The sequence below is a fragment of the Oryctolagus cuniculus genome, chromosome 7 (genome assembly GCF_964237555.1).
Source record: "Oryctolagus cuniculus chromosome 7, mOryCun1.1, whole genome shotgun sequence".
Taxonomy (NCBI): domain Eukaryota; kingdom Metazoa; phylum Chordata; class Mammalia; order Lagomorpha; family Leporidae; genus Oryctolagus; species Oryctolagus cuniculus.
Genome location: NC_091438.1, coordinates 104,939,206 through 104,960,717, shown reverse-complemented (window position 1 = coordinate 104,960,717; position 21,512 = coordinate 104,939,206). Strand labels below are relative to the sequence as shown.

General features: G+C 46.6%; 1 long non-coding RNA gene and 1 pseudogene across 1 annotated transcript in view; both read right to left on the bottom strand.

Moving 5' to 3' along the window:
- Positions 1 to 3,911: 3,911 nt before the first annotated feature.
- LOC138850416 (uncharacterized) overlaps positions 3,912 to 21,512 on the bottom strand; it is a 67,810-nt gene continuing 50,209 nt past the window's right edge. The window contains exon 2 of the long non-coding RNA XR_011390154.1: positions 3,912 to 4,612. This is a non-coding gene — a long non-coding RNA (uncharacterized lncRNA). The remainder of the gene's footprint in view (positions 4,613 to 21,512) is intronic.
- LOC100349673 (ATP-dependent RNA helicase SUPV3L1, mitochondrial pseudogene) lies at positions 9,480 to 14,806 on the bottom strand (annotated as a pseudogene).

The following is a 21,512-nucleotide window of genomic DNA, read 5'->3' as shown; positions in this document are numbered from 1 at the left end:
TCCCTCACCTCTTCTTTCTTGTTCTGCTTTTTCAAACTCAACTTCCCATGAAAACGAAGTATCTTCAAAGCACTCTATACTTGGCAGACATCTGTGCTAGGAACAGATTTTTCAATCCGGGCCGGAAAATCATATCCCACTTCCTTCCTGCACCCTCCCGTGTTTTCACAAGGTCTGGTCATCTCCTTGCGTAGCCTCGGCAGAGCAGGCTTGGCCGAGTGAGCGTTTTATTCTGGCATTTGAGGACGGTGTTGGATGGAGCCTTGTATCTGGATGCTGGAAAAGAACACAAACAGAACAGAACATCCCGCCTTGGGCCGTGGATCCTCTCCAGCTCCTCCAGGACCGGAATGCTGCCCCACAGGGACAACAGTGGCAGCGGCTGCCCAGTGGGACGTTAGCCCTTGGCAGCCCCTGCTGGCTCTGCATGCTGCAGGGGCCATGCCCAGAACTCTTCTCCTTTGGGGGAAAGCAAATCAAACTCCGGTGAGAAAACTTCAACCTGGCCGGGTTTTCCTGGAGAAGAACCTGCAGCTTTCGGCTGCTGTGGGCTGCTTCTCAGAGCCTCTGAATTTTACAAGAGTTGAGTTAAGAAGCCTGCATTTGCCCGCCCAGGGGGGAAAGTGACTTCAGTACACACGCTCGTAATGCACGATGGGGTTGCAACCGGATGAACCAACCCATCGTCAGTGGAGATATCACTAAGTGGGAACAGCATTGAATACACACAGCGTGGCTTAGCCGCACGGCACCCTGTGAAGAGTGGGTTGTTTCCTCTCGTGCTTGGCATCATGAGAGAGGACCGTTCTGTGTTGCGCTAGCCCGGGAGAAAGACCAGCATTCACCATTCTGAAGATCGGTTTCTTGAGTGTGTGCTGCTTGCGCATCCTTGTACAGTCACAAAGATGCAAGTGGAGCCCTGGGAATCAGGGGCCGTCTGCACCGCGCGGTGGAGCCACAGGCACCACAGAGCCTCCACTACTGTCTCTGGAGCTTCTGCAACGGGCTCCAAGGGTACATCAGCCCTGAGGCTGGGGAGAAGGGGCAGGATGCTGCTTTCTTGTTTGCTTTTTAAAATTCTCTATCAGGCAGATGACACTACCTTGTGCCAACAAAGCACAGTGACCTCATAGGAGAGCAGCTGAGTGCTGTCTCAGGAGCGAGCCCAGAGGCAGGTGATCCGACACATGGTCCTGCCATCATCATGGTGTCCCTTCCTTCTCAGCACCCCCCCCAAAACCTCTACATACCAGTCAGGGGAGGAGTGAAATACAAGTGCTCAGATCCCCTTAGACAAAAATTGATAGCACAGGCTCCTCTGCTTGCAAGGGATGCTGGAAAATGTAGTGTCCAGTGGACTACATCCGTGCCCAGTGAAAACTAAGAAAATTCTTTCATTGAAGGACAGATATTAATGGACACATACTAGTCTCTACCAGCCTTTCACTTATTCACCCCCCAACAACAATTTACTGAGTGCCATACACTTGGTACTGTTTTCACTCAGTTGCTTTTGATCCATCAATGTGTATGAATGTACACTTGACTAAAGTCACGTTGCACTGTTTCTCCAGTAGGAGTTAAATGCTATTGATCTTTGTGTGTGTGTGTGTGTGTGAGCACATGCGTGTATGTGTGTGTGTGTGTGTGTGTGTGTTTGAAGATGTATTTATTTGAAAGGCAGAGTAAGAGAGAGAGAGAGAGAGAAAGCTTCAATTCTCTGGTTCACTTCCCAAATGTCTGCAACAGCTGGGGCTGGGCCAAGCTGAAGCCAGTAGCCAGGAACTCCATCAGGGCTTCCCATGTGAGTGACAGGAACCCAATTACTTGAGCCCATTGTCTGCTGTATCCCAGGAGCATTCGCTGGGAGCTGGATCGGTAGTGGAACAGCTGAGACTTGAACTGACACTCCAGTAGGGGATATGGGTGTCCCAAGTGGCAGCTTAAACCACTGTGCAAAAGCCCTTGCCCCACATATACTCATTCTGACTAGAGAGACTCAGCTGCTTGCCCAGCATGCTTATTGAGCACTGTGGTGGGCAGACTAAAATGGCCCCAGGGACCCCACTTCCTGGTGTTCACAGCCTTGTCCGGTTTCTTCCCTTTCAACACGTGCTGGCTCCATTTCTAAAACTAGATTATGACAAAAGCGATGGCATGTTACTTCTGAGATTAAGCTGCAGATAGATTGTGGTTGCCATCTTGCTCGCTGATGCTGTCTCTGCCCTTAATACAGGGGAAATCCAACAGCCAGGTTTTGAGTAATGCTATGGAGAACCTCGGGTGGCAAAAAAATGTCTCCAGTTAACAACCCACAGGACCTAAATAAAGCCTGCCCCCAGCCACAGGAGTGAACTTGGAAGCAGCTCCTCCTGCGGTGATTCCTGGAGATGCCAGCAGCCTGATGAACACCTGGATGAAGCCTTTGGGGACAGCTTGAGTCACAACCCTCAAGCTGCAGCCACACCTGCTCGGGACAGAGCATGCTCAGTTTGTGCGCAAAGCAAGAAGTGGGGAAAAATGAGACTAGCCAAGCAGTCTTGGGCCAGTAACTCGCTTCAAATGATCAATATCATGAACTCCTGCTTTGAATGGAGGCAGGTGACAACAGAAGTTAGTAAAGGAAAAGGCATGGTCTCCACAGTTCAAAGCCTTGATTTCAAGAAGCCAAATTCAATTACCTGTAGAACATGACGAGTGTAATTTGTTTTGTTGTTATTGCTCATAAAATGCGAGCAGGGAAGGGGTGACAGGTTTCCATGAAAGAGCTGTGGCCCCACTGAGACATTCCTCAAGCGATGGTTGGTGCATTTACAAGTGGGAAACTGGCCCTGCCAGCAGTAAGATGTTTTTCCAATCTTTATTTTAAAATTCTGAGAGGTTTGGGGAGAATTAAGTTTTTTTTTTATTTAGCTAATTGTTCTCATCTTTTTGTCCCTCCCTTCCTCTCTTTCTCCCTCCCTTCCTGCCTTCCTGCCTTCCCTTCTTCCTGCTTGCCTTCCCTTCTCTCTTCTCTCTCTCTCCTTCCGAATGCTGTCGCTCCAGAATACTGCTAGGCGCTGAGCATCAGCTTTGCAAGGAATGGAGTCAAAAGCACGCCTCTCCCTGGTGAGGAGGATTCATGCTAACGATTTTTAAGCCGATTCTCGGAAGGCTCTCTGGGTCATTCCTGCTCAGGAGTGAGTCCTGTGACTCAGCAAAATGCCACGATTATTGGAGCCAAGATGACTATCAAGCTACACTTGTGGATAAGTTTGGTCCAGAACAGGAAGAAATAAAAAATGTTGTAAATTAATTTTTAAAATGACCATATCATTTAAAAACTGATTCCCTTTATCTGCCATCCCTAATCAGCAACACAAGGGGCTGGTCAGGTGCTCCCTTTTCTGTGGATTACACAGTGCCTAGAATCTGGGGTCCACCCTGCGCTCACACTTGTCAGTAAGGGGTTTTGAGTAAACGCCTAGAGGCAGAACTTCCCTTTTTAGGTTGGACTTTGCTGGAAGCTGCACAGTCCCCCCACACACACCACGAGGTTATTCGCTCCTCCATACCCCGTGTATGCGTGACTTGTGCCTCTACTGTTAGCTGAGCCATGTTACTAACATACTGTCAGCCAGCACTGTGGGTATGGCGCTGGTCTGTCTTCTAGACCAGCTGTTATCCCTTGAGTAGAGAGATGGGGGGGAGGGGGTTCCGGAGGAGGGGCTGGGTGGCAAGGGGTTCCTTAGGGGCTCAGGGGCTCCTTGGAGACTCTGATTCAATGTCTGTCTTCCCCAGCAGACCATGAGCAGCTGATGGTAGGAACCCCGTTTTCCTCAGCTTCCTTTCTTGATCACCCAACACAGGGTCAGCCCACAGTAGGTGCTTAGTAAACATTTGTTGTGCAAAACAGAACTTCACCCACACACTTAGACAGCTGATATTTATTGAGGCCCCACCCCGAGTTAGGCTCTGTGCTAGGCAATCTGGGGTGCATAAAGAGAATTCAGAATGGACTTTTACCTTGGAGGAGTTTTCAAGCTACTTAGCAGACTGGGATAGAAACTGTCTTATTCATCCGGCTTCCCAGTGACCGGCACACAGCAGACAGTCATGTAAACATGTGTTGATGAACTGTAACTTCACGTGTCTGGGCTGGAAGAGTTGCTTCAGACTGGTCACTCACTCATCGTCTCCCAGCCGAATCTGCCAGCCCAGCAAACTCCGTCCCCCAGGACGACTCCCAGGGAGCCCACAAGCTGTCGCGGTTAGCCAGGCACAAAGGCAGCGGGGAAAACAACGCCTGGCTTTTCATCCGGGGCTTTCTAAAGAAACAGAGGTGTTACCATAAGGTCACCGTTGTCCCAGTCAGATCATCTTTTCAAAGGAATTGCAGGGTTGAGAGCCAACGGTGACCACATACACCTTTGCAGTAATCACAACCAGTGTTCTCGACGCTGGAAGCAAAATCGCGTAAACAAGGTTGTGCTGTGGACTTCCGTGACCCAGACTTTCAGGAAGGAGCTGACACACTGCCCAGACTCGCGCTCACCCACATAGCTCAGAAGCCAAACAAACTGAGAAGCTCGTGTTTTCCCAGCTGTGTGATGCACTCGCTTCACCAAGAGAGCTGCCAGAAAACAAGGAAAAGAAAAAATAAATTAAAAAAAAAAAAAAAAAAACCACCACGCCGGGTTCAGACCAGGCGAGGAAAGAATTGCTTTGGCTGGTCTTTGTTTTGTATTTTCATGAAGTCTCAAGAAATATAAAAATGGAGGAAGTTAGATCTATGGCTTTTAGTTACTGAAAAGAAAACAACATTTTTTTATCTTTGAGCGATCTGGCCATGTTCTCACGTCAGTGACTTTCTACTTTACAATCTCCAAATCCCTTGGTCTCGCGTCCAGGTCTTTCACAACTTGTTTAAAATAACCTTTCTTGCCACATCTGCCCCATTTCCCCCCACTCGGTGCTTTTCTTGAGTCTTGTCGGGCTCCCATTGTCTTAAAGACTTTATGTGCTTTCTTGCCTGCGTGCTTTGGTCCACGCTCTTCCTTAAGAAAAACTCCAGGTCTCCCAAGGTCAGTTCAGAGAGCTGTTTCTCACTGCTATTCACCCCAATAGCGCAAGCAACTGCTCCTGCGTCTGTCTCCCCCATAGGATCACGTTACGTAGAAGTCATTCCCCAGCATTCATTGTCTTTGCACTTTGCACCAGATACTGTGCGAGGCACTGGTGAGACAGGTGTGACAGTCCCTATCTAGCGGGGAACTCAGGCAAGTAGATCAAGTGTAACCAGGCCAAACTGTAAGGTTTTAGGAAAAGGTAAGTGCAAGGTGCTGTGGGAGATTAGCGGAGGATCATATCCCTCAGTCTGATTGGCAGGAGAGTGTCTGGAAGGCTTCCTGGAGGAAGTAGCACCAGAACAGCCTACAGGAAAAGAAGCTGTGTTCATCTCATTCTTGGCAGAGCACTCCTTGAGGGAAGAGGTCAATCATATTGAATGAGGTTATTTATTCTACCCATGTTTACGGAGCTCTTTGCTAGGAGACAGGTACTCCCAGGAACTGCTTGGGGACTGTGGAGTAGCAGTGTCTAGCGGAGAAGTACAGTAGGAAAATATAGAGGAAATCAAGCATGAGTCCCAGGATTCTGGATTAGGGTTGCCTTGTACAGGGGTGCAGGTTGTGGACTCACACCAAGCCAGGCAGGGAAGAAGGAGGGATAAGTTCAACAGGGAAGAATCTTGCTTTTGGTAGCACAGCAACCAACACTTTATATGTTGCTTTGGAATGAACTGGAATTGAGCGAATTTGTTCCTTGTGTTGTTTTTCTTAAGAGTGGGTCTTTTGTTCTTCTTGAGTGAGGCAGGAGATCCACTTTCCTGCTATAATCACTTAACTCCTTTATTTTCAGATGTCAAAAATCCCTACTGTGAATCATTCCTGTCTTTCCCACATCTCTTCTGTCTTTAGATCATCTTGACACCCCTACTAGGAGAGATTTTAGACTTTCCAGCTTAAAGTTGAGAACTAGGTTTCACACTTGACTATCTATTCAGTTATTAATTTTGAAATTAATGACTAGTCAATAATGAGGTCGTTGACATTTTGTTAATAATGTCAATTATCACTATCAAATTAATAACTAAGAATTGATTTCAATCATCAGAATTGTTTCAAACTACAAAATTATTTCAAACTACGGGATTTGATCATCCCATAAGAGTGGTGATGCCATTTTAACCTGAAATTTTATTTTACTTTATCACATTATGCCTTTTATATAGTGGAAGAAATCTAAGCAGTAATTTTGTTCACCAAAGAGTCTTTACTAAAACAAATAATCCCTTCCAAAAAGTTTTAATTCCCCCATGAATATTCCCTACATAAGTTGGGCTCTCTTGGAAGCCTCGCTTGGGTCACCATTCGACTTCCTATTACACTTAGACAGAAACATAAATCTTTAAATAAATGGACCGCCTTAAAATGTATCCAGAATTTTCAATAAAATCAACTCTTCATTATTTTTGATTGTTCTTCTTTGCCTTTTTTCATCTCTTTCTAGAACTGCTGGGCCCCACCATATGTATCTTATAAAAGCAAAGCATACAGTTCTTCTTCTTCTTTTTTTTTTTTTTTTTTTTCTTGACAGGCAGAGTGGACAGTGAGAGAGAGAGAGACAGAGAGAAAGGGCTTCCTTTGCCGTTGGTTCACCCTCCAATGGCCGCCGCGGCCGGCGCACTGCGCTGATCCGATGGCAGGAGCCAGGTGCTTCTCCTGGTCTCCCATGGGGTGCAGGGCCCAAGCACGTGGGCCATCCTCCACTGCACTCCCTGGCCACAGCAGAGAGCTGGCCTGGAAGAGGGGCAACCCGGACAGAATCCGGCGCCCCGACCGGGACTAGAAGCCGGTGTGCCGGCGCCGCAAGGTGGAGGATTAGCCTAGTGAGCCTCGGCGCCGGCCGGGAAAGCATACAGTTCTACAAAAGACAGCTGGGACAGTTTCGTCAGTGTTTCTTAGCACTACCTATTTTTCTTACTCTGCCTTTTGACAACATGTATTATTTGCTTTTTGTTAAGCATCATATCCCATTTTTAAAAATAGTTTGTTCTCTAAATGTATTTCTCTTTAAAGCTATTTGATTGTGAACTATATTATTATTCACTCAGTTTAGGTGAAATCTTATTAACAGAGGAATAACTTTTTTTCTCGATGATTGCTTGTATCCATGAATGAATGAATTGTTTATTGATAGAACGAGACAGCACAGCAACCATCCTATTCCTCTTTCTTATTTTTTACAGACACAGACCTTGAGAAAATGTGTTCCCATAAATAAGCAGGAAGCAGTAGATTTAATAGCATTGTTATTCAAGTCTAAAGCATTTCAGAGAGATAAGAAAAATTCACACAGTTGTTAATATTTTTAATGATCTACCAACTGACAATTCAATTAGGACGTTGTTCAATTCTGTTGAAAGCCAAAAATTAGAAACCGCATGACTTGCCAGAGATTTCTTCCCCAGTTATTAGAATCCAGTGAAAACAGATATCTGGACTGCTCCCTGGGAGTGGTACAGCAGGGTGAGTGTGGTCAGAGAGAGCTGCACTTTCCTTTGTAAGGTGGGAGAGTGGGCACAGTGAGAGGACAGGAGAGGGAGGACTATGATGAGGAGTCCTCAGCCACGTTGATTTTTGGAAAGATACTGGTTGTACTTGAGGATCTGAAATGGAGTCTTCCGAATTCTCCTCCCAGGTGTGTACTTGGAACATCTCTCAAATAGAGTAGCAACTTGAAGGTACCATCATTTGTTCACTTGGCAATAAAGCACTTTCTTTTCTCAGAACACCTATTAATATCTGGAAGCATCAGTGTTCTTGGAATACTCCCTGGGAAATGTACCATAGAGGTTCATCTAATAAATCTTAATTGGCTCCCCAATTAGGTAATACAATCTAAAACTGAGCTAGAGGATATTGCAATTGTAGAACAGACATGATGATGAGGAGGAGGTGGAGGAGGAGGAGGATGGTGGTGATGATGGTAGCTATTGTTATTGATGGTGCTTGTCTCATGTAGCAGAGACACCCATCAACACTGGCGAACACCAGTCAGGAGGTTCTTGTCTCACACAAGGGATTACTGGGCAGGTAACCTGAGACTGAGAGTGGTTCAATGACGTCAGCAAGGACCCAGCACTTTCTATCCTGTTTCTGCTTATCCTGCGAGCCTTATGCTTGTTGCTTCATGACTACAAGATGGCTACCCCACCCCTAGCTTCACAGTTGGTTTCTAAGCATATCTTGTTGGCCATAACTGGGTTTGGTGGCCAGCACTAGCTGAGGGGAGCTGCAAGTTTGAGTACCTCCTGTTTCACCCCTTCCAGGTGAGGAAAGAAAAGGAGGTATTTGAGAATAGGTTCCGAGTGGACCAATCTACAGGCTCTGTCACATCGTCCTATTCTGGGTGAGGCATTTTATATATATCACTCCTAATACAGCGATCCCAAGAGACAGGCTGATTATCCTCACCTTCCAAACAAAGAAACTAAATATCACTGAGGTTAAAGTGACCTTCCCAGAAGCCAATAACAAACATGGGACAGAACTAGGATTGAAACCAGTTTTTCTGACACCAAAGTCCATGCTTCTCACCCTGGCCTCTCTGTAGCCTGCTGGCTTTTTGCTCATTTTATCTCCTTGACAGCCCTCAACCTAAACAGTTCTGCTGGAACATGGAACTTCCAAATCCTGCACCAAAGGCAGAGGAGTTGGATGAAGATGAGACAACAAGTAAGAAGGACTCGCTCTGCCCATCCTGGCTCCTTCCCCAAATCTCTCTCTTTTTTGTTTAAGATTTAATACAGACTTTATTTGCAAATTAGAAAAAAAAAAAACACAAAACCACTCAGAATCAGGTTCCTTCTTTCATCGTGTCCCTTTTGTGTTAAGTCCCACACTCGACTTTCTCTCTGCCAGCCTCAGTTCGTTGTGTCAACCTTGCCTTCTCCAGCTGCCTCGGCATGTCTGGAATGAAGAGCCCTTGCTGCACCAGTCTGGAGGTCAAGGGCACCCCCCTACTGCACTAGGGCTGGAGGGCTCAGCAGCTTTACTTCCCACAGCTTTGGTGCCACGAGTCCTTCAAGGTTCCTGAAAAACATGACTGGCTTCTTGGAGACAAGGTCTCCAACTTCAACAGCTTTGGGGCTGACATTGTGGTGTAATGGGTAAAGCCCCAACCTGCAGTGCCAGCATCCCATATGGGCACTGGTTCGAGTCCCGGCTGCTCTACTTCTAATACAGCTCTAATACATCTTCAGCAGTAGAAGATGGCCCAAGACCCTAGGCCTCTGCACTCATGTGGGAGACCTGGAAGAAGCTCCTGGTTCCTGGCTTCGGATCAGCCTAGCTCTTACTGTTGCGGCCATTTGGGGAGTGAACCAGTTGATGGAAGACCTCTCTCCATATATGCCTCTGCATGTGTAACTCCACCTTTCAAATAAACAAATGAATCTTAAAAAAAAATAAAAGAAAATTCAACAGTTCTTGCATCTCAGAAATTGTAATCAGCTTGGTGATGTTGTTTTCCCCTTGTTGGGTAATGCCATCTAGTCCTTGCTGGAGGTTGCAGACCAGGCCGCCATCTGGAAACATGTCCATGAATCAGTAGCTCAGCCACAGGTAAAGAGCCAAGACATCATGGATAGCTTCAAGATCCACGAGTCCTTTAATTTTCTTATGTAGACATGAAGGCCATTTGCTGGCTCAGCGTAACCAAGCGAGGGTCAGAGGCTCATTCCTGCTGCGCTACCTGGCAAGTCGTAACAGAGACGAGCAGACCGGAGGCTGCTTCTTGTTGATAGGGGCTGTGCAGAAAACATACCTCGCTCATACACTTACTGGAATACGCTGGAGCAACTCTGCAGAAAACTTAAAACCATCCGTACTGCAGACAAAACACTGCCCAGCAACTCGTGAAAGTCAACAAAAGCATCAATGAGATTAGAAAGCGCCGTGTCAGGGAGACAGCAGGTGAATGTCTCAGTCTGCCCTGCGGTTGGGTGGAGACTGGCTGCCTTGACAGGCTCCACGGGCCTCTCCAAAATGTCCTTTAATGAATGAAGTCTCCCCGGTTCATTGTTGTAACCTTTCCTTCTTTAACATGAGAGCTGAATCTACCAGCTCCCCTGGCGATCTGCAGGGCCAGCGAGGGAGGGGGTGATTGGATCTATTCCTTTTTCAGTTTTTTAGGAGGGAGTAAAACATAATTCTTATGCTCAAGTTGAGCCCCAGGCCAGCTGCAGCTGTAGCAACCAGAATTTTGCATGGGCCATTTGGATCAGCAGTTTTTTTGCTTGAACAAGTTTAGTCCCAGGTGAGAGACTGTCATATATAACAGCTAATTCCAATCTCCGAATTTCAATCTGCCAGCTCCCAGAATAAATATCAGTCTTGCTAAAACAGAGAATGTAGTCGCTGGGCCGAAGGTTATCCAGCACAGAAATGGGGATCAGTCTCTATAGTTTCAAACCTGCACTTCCTCTCCAGTTGAGTTCATAGCTCAGTGACCTGGTCAACAGCAGCAGTCTCTCCACACAAATGGACCTCCTCAGCACAGAGCCCTAGCGTGCTCCGGCCCAGCCCCATCTCTGGCTGTATCTCTAATTGTTTGAATTTCATCGATTCCTGCCACTTCATGAGGAGTTGTAACACTGCACATCTCAACAGCTCAAGCACCACGGGCAGCCTGTTTCCCACCGAGTCCAACTGTCACGCACTCTTCACCTGTTACCAAGTCACACGGCACACCAGCAGTACTTCTCTTTGCAAAGATCTCACGTGCCAGTAACTTTAAGGGGCTACCATACACCCCAGATTTTGTAGACAGGTATCTTTGGATGGCATGGTAAGTCTTCCCACTGTTGGTGGGGCTTGAATGGAATATTATCTCCTGCAGGATGGCTCTGGCCTCTGAGTACCAGTCAGGTACTCACCAGAGAGAAATTAAAGTGCTTATCTGGAAGAGATCTTTTGTTCTGTCCCCGGGGGAGCATCCCCCAGCACACCACTGCTACATAGACAAAGTCAGCAGAGCTATTCGCCCGCGTCACAATCGCAGGGTCTCTCCAGGCTCAGAGCTTCATGATACAGAGATCATAGGGCAGACAGCATGAGGACTGGGAACTAGCACTGGAGGGAGTCAGAACACCTGGGCTCTGGGCCAGCACTGACACTTGTTAGTGTTAGTTAAATTCCTTGGTAGAAAAAGGCCATTTTAATTGGCACACGGTGTGTGAAGTGCATATAGAAGTCGTAGTGACAACGGCTGCCATTGATTGTGCGCTTAGCACGTGAGATAGTGGAAGTAGCAGAGGGCACCTTGTAAGGCAGTCCTGGCCTGCTACGTTCCCTAAATAAGTCATTTTCCGTGTCACGACCTCATTCTCACTCTGGGAGCAATGGAGTTGAACAAGTTCAAGACTTTGGGACTTTATAGCTTGGCTTTTTATAGCTATAAAATTCTGAGTTTATGAGCTAGGACACTGAGCCATCATCACTTGTCCCAAAGTGGGTTGAGCGTCCGTCCGTCTCTGTTGCCCTCTGACGTGCTCATTGGGGTGCACTCAGTGTGTTGACGGCGACCTCACCAGCCCTCACATCAGTCCACTTCCCCTGTGGGAAGGAAGGCAGAAAAGGGCTGCTTGTGTCCTGAGCCAGAAAGTCAGAGCGGCTGCATCTCTGGCACATTTTTTTTTTCTTTTTGTGCAGCACACAGTAACAATGAGGGTAATTCTGTCCAAAAAAGAGATCAAGTTTTTTGGCATGAATCGTGCTCTTCAAATAAGTTGGGCAGATTCTTAACAGAGCCAGGTCAAATCCAGGTCAAGCCCAAGGCCATTGTCTCCCTGCATGAAGTCTGATCAGCTGGCACAGCCTCCTCGCCCATGGTGGCTTCCACACACCTTCCTGAGGGTCTGGAAGACACACGCTGCCACTCTGACCTCCTATTGCCACCTCTAAACTAAGCCAATCAGAGGGTTTTGTTCCATTTGTCAATTTCTTTCCTCCTGTACTTCAATACTTTATGATTTTTCAGCTTGATCTGAAAACGTGATAGGGTAAATACATTCTGGATGTTTTCTCCTTTCTGTTCCTAAAGAGAGTTACACTCATTTTTGACTAGTTTCTTTTCATAACTGATCATATTTATGAGTTTCAATAATGCACTGTTTCACATATAATCAAAATATAATAAAAAGTCCCAAATTGTGGAACTGGTGTTGTAGCATAGTAGGCTCTGTCCCCTACTTGTGATGTTGGTGTCCCCTATCACAGCACTGATTTCAGTCCCAGATGCTCTGCTTCCAGTCCAGCTTCATGCTAACATGCCTGGGTCCCAGACATCCACGTGGGAGACTGGAAGAAGCTCCTGGCTCCTGGCTTCTGATTGGCGCAGCTCCAGCCTTTGCGGCCATCTGGGGGAGTGAACCAGCGGATGGAAGACCTCTCTCTATCTCTACTTCTCTCTGTAACTCTGTCTTTCAAATAAATAAAATAAATCTTTAAAAAAAAATCTAGTGCATTTGATATGACACTCAGATGTGCAAAATTTCAAATGAGTTCTGTAGAACCAGGACCTCTTGGATCTCTTATTTATAACACTACGGTTGGCACAATTAAATAATTATTTGGCAATTATTTGTGAGTGTCAGTCTTCCTTTTTTAGACCAGCAGTTCGATAAGGGTAAGGATCCCTGTTACCACTATAACCCCTGGCACAATATCTAGCCATGTGTAAGGGCTCAGCAAACATTGGTGAAGGAAAGAAGAGATAAAGGGAGAGGGTAGGACAGAAGAGACAGAAAAGATAGAGACAATGAGATAGGCAGGAGAATAGAGGAAAGGAGAGAGGGGAGAGAGGAGAGCTCGGGCAGGGGGGGGGGAGGAGGAGGGTGAATGCAGATTAGGCCCCTGGAAGACAGGCCTAGCAACACAGAAGGAGCTCCGAGCATGAAGAGGGAAGCTGGGCATTGGGAAAGAGGGGAAGTGGTTACAATGAGAGGAGCAAAGGTCTCTGGTGCTAGGCTGCACAGGAAGGAGGCAGTTTCACCTGGGAAAATCCTGTGGCAGAATGTGTGGAAGCTGCGGTGCCAGCCTGGAGATGGGCCACGGAGTGCACGCCCACAGCAACCCAGCAACCAGCCGGGCTGCGAAGCCTCGGGACTCTGCAGAGAGCCACGCCTCTGGCAGGAACTGGGCGTGACCAGAGCCCGACCTGTAGCTGAGGCTGTGCCAGGCGGGGCTGAGGACTCTGGACTCCGGGCTGCCATGCACTGATTTGCTTCCAGCCTGTGCTGCCAAGACTCCAGAGGCGGATTTCTCCGGAGAGAGGCTGGGGCCAGGGGCTGTGCTAAGGAGGCAGCCCGAACGTGCTTCACGAAGGCACATTTCCTCTTGGCTCACTGAACCCCTTGAACTGTTGTTCTAGTTGACTGTTTCTGGTCCTTAGCAATAATAGCAATGTAATTTGCACAGTTTCTATAATTATATCATTTCACTGTGTTTCTTAGATGCCTTCTATTTCAAACTGAACTTTGGCCTTACCAATAAAAACCACATTTCCCAAGTAAAGGCTGTGATGGATGGTCTGGAAACCACACACACACTTCTAGGGCGAACTCTGGAGGAAGCAAACAGCACCTGTGGGGTTAGACTGTGTACCAGGCCCTGAGCTAAGCACTCTCCTTTGCAGTTTTTCATCCAACCTTTGCAACATGCCTGCAGGGCAGACGCTACTGTGATGCCCAGGTGACAGGGAAGGGAACAAGGCCCAGCTGGTGCGGGTCACCTCTCTGCAGCTTCCCAACCCCAGATGACCGAGTCAGGACCCACACACAGGGCTGCCTCTAGGTCAGGCCCAAGCGCTCCAACCCCAAGCCAGACCCAGGGCAGGCAGGCAGGCTTTGGCGGCAGTGAGCTGCCATGTGAGATGAAACTTGGACAAACAATTTTTACCTAAATAGTCAAATCAACAAGAAGGCTCCAAAAAGTTCATGGATAATGGAATTAAAACATAAGTTTATTTTGTTTTTAAAAAAATTGAAACTATGCAATTGTTTCATAATACATATTTTCCATTAACCTTTAAAAGATCTTGTAATTTTAAAACTTCTTTTTTTATTTTGATATTTTTCTTTTTTCCCTAAATGTTTATTTATTCCCATTTACTTGAAAGACAGTGAGAGAGAGATCTTCCATCTGCTGGTTCACTCCCCAAATGTCCACCACAGCCAGGTCTGGGCCAGGCTGAAGCCAGAAGCTTGGAACTTCACCTGGGGGCCCCACAAGGGTGGCAGACACTCAAGTATTTGAGCCATCTTCCGCTGCTTCCCGGGATGCATTAGCAGGGAGCTGGATTAACAGTGGAGCAGCTGGGACCCCAACCAGCAAATTGTTATGGGGAACAGGCGAAAGAAGCAAATGCTTAATCTACTTCACTGCAGTGCTGGCCCCAAGTTTCTCATTTTGCACTTACTACAATATACAAAATGTTATTTAAGTGAAAAAGTGGATTATTCCAAGAAAAACGTTTTAGCAAGTAATAGCGTGGCAGGCACATGATAAGGAAAGAAGAGTGAGGAGCTACTGTGACACCCAGGGGCCCCCTCAAGGCTGGCTTTGGTCCTTGGACTCTGAGGCTGTCAGGCGGCTGACCCCCACTGGACGGGCGGTTGGGGACATCATGGTGTCCCACTGGGCCTTTCCTACTTTGCCACGCCCGTGTGGGTCTGAACAGTTTCTGGGTCATGGCTGTACCTCATCTTGATAGAATAAACACGGGGAATTAGGTAAAAGGTGATTGAGCAAAGGTCAGGAAAGGAATTATCTTCAGCTGCAATTAGCATGGGACACACGTGAGCTCGCTGGGAAGGAACAAGGAGCCCCTCTGTCCTCACACAGGGCCTGGGCTAAGTCAGGGGAGGCAGTCGGGGTCCCGCGCACACGGCACGAGTCAGTGTGTGTGTTCAGCCTCAGTGCCTTTCTGCTGTGTCATAGTGGAGGCGACCTACTTGAGATCTGCACACTGTGACCCCAAACCTTTGCTCTTTCTGTGGGCACGAGGCCTCAGACTTTACTAGGAACCAGCTCCATTAGTTCTGAACCCACCCCTGGCCACTGTTCTGTGGGGAAGAACCTCTAGAAAGAGACCACGAGGAGGGAGCCCAGCCTCCACTCTCCGAAACTTGACCCACAGCAATGGCCTTGCCCATGACTGCAGCAAGTTCCCTGTGCATGACTCAGCCCTTGCGTGGTCGTTCCCTGAGTGAATGAACAATCAGGTCTCAGACCTGCAAGGCTCTAGCCAGTTCTGGGAAGAGAAATTACAGCCCTGACTCCTGTAGTGGCCAGGCTGCCCCCCCGCCACTCCCCCTCAGAGAGCTGACCAGGTGGAAAAACTGGTTTTGTGCTGTCCATTCTAAAGCAATTCTCCTCGCATGTGAGAGACCACTGAACCATAAACTTCAGAAACAGGCCAAGAAGGCCAGGCAGCCTTGTCTGTTGATTTGAAAGTTGGGTGCCCATGGTGTTTGTGCTTAAGGTAAGGAAAACCTATAATTCTGAGCAAGTGCTGTGGGTGTGGTATGGGTGTGGGTGTGGGTGTGGTATGGGTGTGGGTGTGTGGGGGGTGTGATAGTTCTTTTTAAAAATACTCTATTTGAGAGACAGAGAAAGACAGCACTCCCATCTGCTGATTGGATCCCCGAATGCCCACAATGGCCAGAAGGCTGAAGTCAGGAGCCAGGAACTCCATCCCGGTCTCCCACATGGGTAGCAGGGACTCAACGACTTGAGTCATCCTCTGCTGCCTCCCAGGGTGCACTTCAGCAGGAGCTGCAGTTGAGAGCAAACCCAGGCACCCAGCTATGCAGAGTCCCACAGCAGAATCCTAATCACCAGGCTGAAGGACCGCCCCTGAGCAAGGACTTCTGCACAGGCCACGCCCACTGCTGTAGCACACATGGCTTTAGAGCCATGTGGAATTGAGTTTGAATGTCTACTCTGACAATTGGCTGTGGCAGTGTAGGCGCCCTTCGCCTCCTCGAGTCTGTTTCTTGGCCTGCACGCGGCAGGGCGGAGTCTCTGAGAGGCCCTGGCCAGGGAAGCAGGCACCCTGCAAAGCTGAGAGTAGGAAGCATTCGGAGGGGGCACTTCCGAGACTAGAACTGGGTTCTGGGACAGGAATGTGTGGGTCTTTTCTCCAGTCCCCAGCAGTCCTTGTGTCTGCATCTCTTTCCTCTGTGAAGTTGTTCCTCTCCTGGTGCTGACCTACCTCACAGCTTCTGCCGCCTCCTCCCTTCCTCTTACCCCTGCCTAAATCGTTGCATCCATCATGGCTTCTCTGGCTTCTCATCTTCCACTTTCAGTTTCTGCATGAACATATCCCAATTTGACATTTCTAGAAGCAAGACTCTATCTGGACAAAGCTTAGATAGCTTATAAACTGTCTTAGATATCCTATAAACTGTTGGCTGGCCAATGGATTGGCTGCTGTTGGAGCAGGGGGCTGGGGTGGGGGTGGGGGGGGTGTCCAGGACTCCCTGCTAAGGGGTATGTGTGTAGATAATCACATCAGGCAAATCACAGCTACTTGGGGGCAACTTGCATTCAGCTGAGTGTTAGACAGGAGTGTTCTCCTTGGAAGAGATGCCAGGCATGGGGATTGCCATATATGATTGTCTCATGAGGTTATTGTAAAGATACTTGTAGTACTTGTCTAGGACCTAGCACAGAGCCAGGATGCCTTCTAAGCACTCAAAAAAAAAAAAAAAAAAAAAAAAAGGCAAGTAGCTGCTATAACTCACCACCAGTGCAAACTAGGTTCCAAAGGCACAGAGTAATTGGCAGAAGGTGCCCTGGGTCATTATTGTCTCGTACATTTAGTTCAACTTTATTAAAGGGAGGGAGCAAGACAGGAAGTAGGACCTCTGTTTGCACAACATCAAGGAATTAAAAAACCTCCATTGAACAAACATTAAGAATTCCTCTTAAAGTTATGTTTTAAAATCATAAATAGGATCCTGAAAATACCTCTGAGCCCTTTTAATGATTTCCCACTTTTCTTGAAGACAAAAATTCTTCCTGTGTCCTGATATGGTCTGCATCTCTCTCTCTCTCTCTCAGACACACACACACACACACACACACACACCCTTCCCAGCTTTACTCAGCACCATGAACACTGTGCTCTGGGTGTTGCAGCCAAGCTGCACACCGGCCTGCTTCCAAGACCCAGAGCACCTTGTTTACATTCTACAGGGGTCCCACCACGTGCTGCTCTGCCCACCACGTGCTTCCTCTCCCTTCTCTAGCCCTTTTCTGAGTTATTGTCCACCTCCTTTGTGATATGCACTCACAAAGTCAATTGTATTTTATTCAGCCATGGTTTCACTAATGGGATGATGTGATTTTTATCTGTTTCTTCCCCAAGTCTGTGTACTCATAAGGGCAAGACCCTATCTACTATTAATCACTGCTTTTTTAAGTAATTTATTTATTTGAGAGGCAGAGAGAGAGAGAGAGAGAGAGAGAGAGAGAAAGAGAGCCTTCCCATCCACCAACTGATACCCAAAACGCCTGTAATGTCCAGGACTGGACTAGGCTGAAGTAGGAACCAGGAATTCAATCCAGGTCTCCCACATGGGTGACAGGAACCCAATTACTTGAGCCATCACCACTGCATCCCAAAGTCCACATCAGCAGGAAGCTGGAGTCAGGAACCAGAGCAGGGCATTGAACCCAGGCATTCTAATCTGGCATGAGGCATCTTCCCCACCAGGCCAAAAACATCCCCCCATTGCACCTTTGTGTCCCCTCAAGGCCTACAGAACCCAGAGCATCTAGGCACTCAAAAATTATCTGCAGAATAAATGAACGTATGATAGAGATACATCAAATACAGCTAAATTACCACCTATCACAGAAATTATGACAACATTGGAAGGGAAAATATATCTAAAGTTAAAAAACACACATGGAAATTTCACTGGATTTGCTTCTGTTCTATGCCCAAAGGAAATAACAATGCATTTTTAAAAATTGTTATTGCACAGGCCACATTCATTGACCAGAACACAATACATTTATAAATTAATAAATGGAGAGCCAAACAGAATCTATAGTCCTGAAATACAAAAATAGATCTCTTGGTTTGAAAAGGAAGTAAACTGCTTGGAAATGGACCACAATGAAAACAACACACATGAAAACCAATGGGATGCTGTCAAAACACGTTTCAGAAGAAAACTCTAGCCTTGTGTTTATTCACCAAAATATAAAAAGGTTGAAAAGAACAACAAATAAAGCCAGGAAATAGTAAGGATGAATTAATGACTATAGAAGCAGAAATTAAGAAAACAGGCAGGGAGAAAACTCAGCAAAATTGATCAATGGAAGCACAGGCTTGCTTTTTTAAGGTAAATTATTTGGCTAGGATTATTAATAAGAAAGAAAATGCTTACTAGACAACATCAGGCAGGAAAAATTAAGCGGACGCTGTAAAGGATAACTTGTAAAAGGAACCTTATGCACAAGTTTATGTCAAGGAATTTGAAATCCAGATGAAAAGGATGATTTGCCAAGAAAATATAAATAACCACAATTTGTCCAAGAAGCAGAGAATGTTAATAAACTAGAAACCATTTTTTAAACTTTGAAATTATAGTTAAAAAATAAAAATTGAACTGTCAGTTAAAATAAAGATTTAACTATTAGTTACAAATAACTGCAGCCTATGCTAAAGACATCAGGTTCGAAGGCTTAATGGCATAAGAATAATAATAGAATAGGCTGGATTAGTCAAAAGACTAATCCTCCGCTTTGCGGCGCCGGCACACCAGGTTCTAGTCCCAGTCAGGGCGCTGGATTCTGTCCCGGTTGCCCCTCTTCCAGGCCAGCTCTCTGCTGTGGCCTGGGAGTGCAGTGGAAGATGGCCCAAGTGCTTGGGCCCTGCACCTCATGGGAGACCAGGAGAAGCACCTGGCTCCTGCCATTGGATCAGCGCGGTGCACTGGCCGCAGCATGACGGCCGCAGCAGCCAATGGAGGGTGAACCAACAGCAAAAGAAGACCTTTCTCTCTGTCTCTCTCTCTCACTGTCCACTCTGCCTGTCAAAAAAAAAAATAAATAATAGAAGAATAATAGGTTTATGGCCTTAATTATACAGAAGGCCTTAAACAAGTCTTAAAAAACAAAAAGCCATAAAGAAAAAAATGAACAAATTTGTCCCATGGAAACTAAAAATTTATCTATGACAAAAGATATTGTTAACCAAATTAAAAGTTATGCTTTAATTGTTTACTTGCATGTATATATAGGTAAGTATGTATGTATACATACAAACACATACATACACAAACACATGTAACAGGTAAAAGAAGAGAACCCCAGTGCTATGGAGTGAGTTGTGTCCTCCCACAGACTCACAAGTTAAAGGCCAAACCCTCCACGTGATTATATTTAGGATTAGGTGGATCCTAATCCCATAGGATTTGTGGCCTTATAAAACAGGAATCAATTTCTCCACCTCCTTTCCCCTCAGTCTCCCTGTGTCTCTCTCCTTTCACACACTGAGAAAAGGCCACATGTGGACACAGCAAGAAGGCATCGTCTAGAACCCAAGGAGAGAACCTACACCGATCACTGATCCTACAGGCACCTTGACCTTGGTCTCCTAGCCCCTAAGAACAGCTTAAGCCATTGTTGAAACCACTCGGTCTATGGTATTTTGTTATGGCAGTCTGGGCCAGCTAAGATGCTAAAATATATAAATTTATAAGGCAAAAAAGGGCCCAAAGAAAATATTTTAGAACAGGAATCATATATGAACAGGTTGTTCACAGAGTAGTCAATAAATATAGGAAAAAATGCTTAATGATACCAAATGCACTTTAAACTACCATCAGACCAGTAAATGATAAAGTTTCATAATCCCCAGAATTAGCAAGAGTGAGAGGAAATAGAGCATGAATTTTTAACAGTGACGTTGAAGGTAAATAAAAGACTATCTTGGGGCCGGCACTGTGGCATAGTAGGTTAAGCCTCTGCCTGCTACACAGCCATCCCATATGGATGCTGGTTTGTGTCCTGGCTGCTCCTTTTCTGATCCAGTTCTCTGCTAATGGCCCTAATGGCCTGGGAAAACAGAGGAAGGCAAGTGCTAGGGCTCCTGTACCCACATGGGAGACATGGAAGAAGCTCCTGGCTCCTGGTTTCGGATTGGCCATAGCTCCAGCACCTGTTGCAGCCATTTGGGGAATGAATCAGCAGGTGTAGACCTCTGTCTCTCTCTGCGTGTCTTTTCCTTCTCTGTGTCTGTAACTCTGCCTCTCAAATAAATAAATAATCTTTAAAAAAAAAGACTATCATAAAATATAAAACATGTAAATCCAAAAATCCCACAATGCCGTTCCTCTATAGCTGGAAAACACCAGATGGATACAATATGCTCACTAAGGCATTTGTCAAAGCATAAACTTTGCAATGATGAGGGGATGCCAGAGGGAGGCTGAACCCACAGGGGCTAAGAAGTGGGCCATGGAGAACGTCAGAAGGATTGCTGTGTTGGGGTGAGATTGTTCCCATGAGAGGACCGGGGTTGACTGTCTGGGTTAGTCTAGCTGGGAAACCTTGTCCAGGCCACAGGGTGGCTACAGCCGTCTCAGGAAACAAGTTGAAGTTGAATCAGGCAAGAATACCGTTAAAAATGTTGCTCAATGCCAGAGAGATGAAATGAGTGGTTGCCAGCCTGGAACTTCAGCCACCAATGCCTGTAGGACAAGCAGCAAGCAGGTGGACACCAGCAAGGAGACCAAAGTAAGGAGAAGACACGCAGCCAAAGACTCTGACTCTGCCATTTATGTAGGAAGTAACAGAGCCATAGCATGCCCCTTACACCTACATGCCACCTTATGAAGGAAACCAGGAAGCAGCAAAGGCTATCTGAGCATTATCAAAGACACATGGCATAACATCCACAAGGAATTATTTACTTATTTATTTTAGAGACAGCAAGAGAGAGAGAGAGAGCACTCCCATATGCTAGTTCACTTCCCAAATGCCCATAACAGCTGGGGCTGGGCCAGGAGGATGCTGGGAGCTAGGAACTCAATGCAGGTCTCCCACATGGTGACAGGAACCCATTTACTTTAGTCATCACCACTATCTCCCGGCATGTGCATTAGCAAGAAGTGGGAATCAGGAGCATGAGTCAGGAATCTAACTCAGGCCCTCTGATCTGGGACATGGCCAAGTGCCCAACCCTAAAAGGAGCTGTTTAAACCATCAAATTAGACTGTTCTTTAAATCAGATTGACTCTTGAGCAGATCTTTCCTCCCACTCACCAATGGATGCAATTTGCTGAAGAAGGCCAGATTAACACGGAATCTACCTTTTTGTTTGAATATCTAAGTTAGGAGGTGAGTGCATTTTGTGATCTTTCTACCCTCTGCGTTTTATTTTTTATTTTG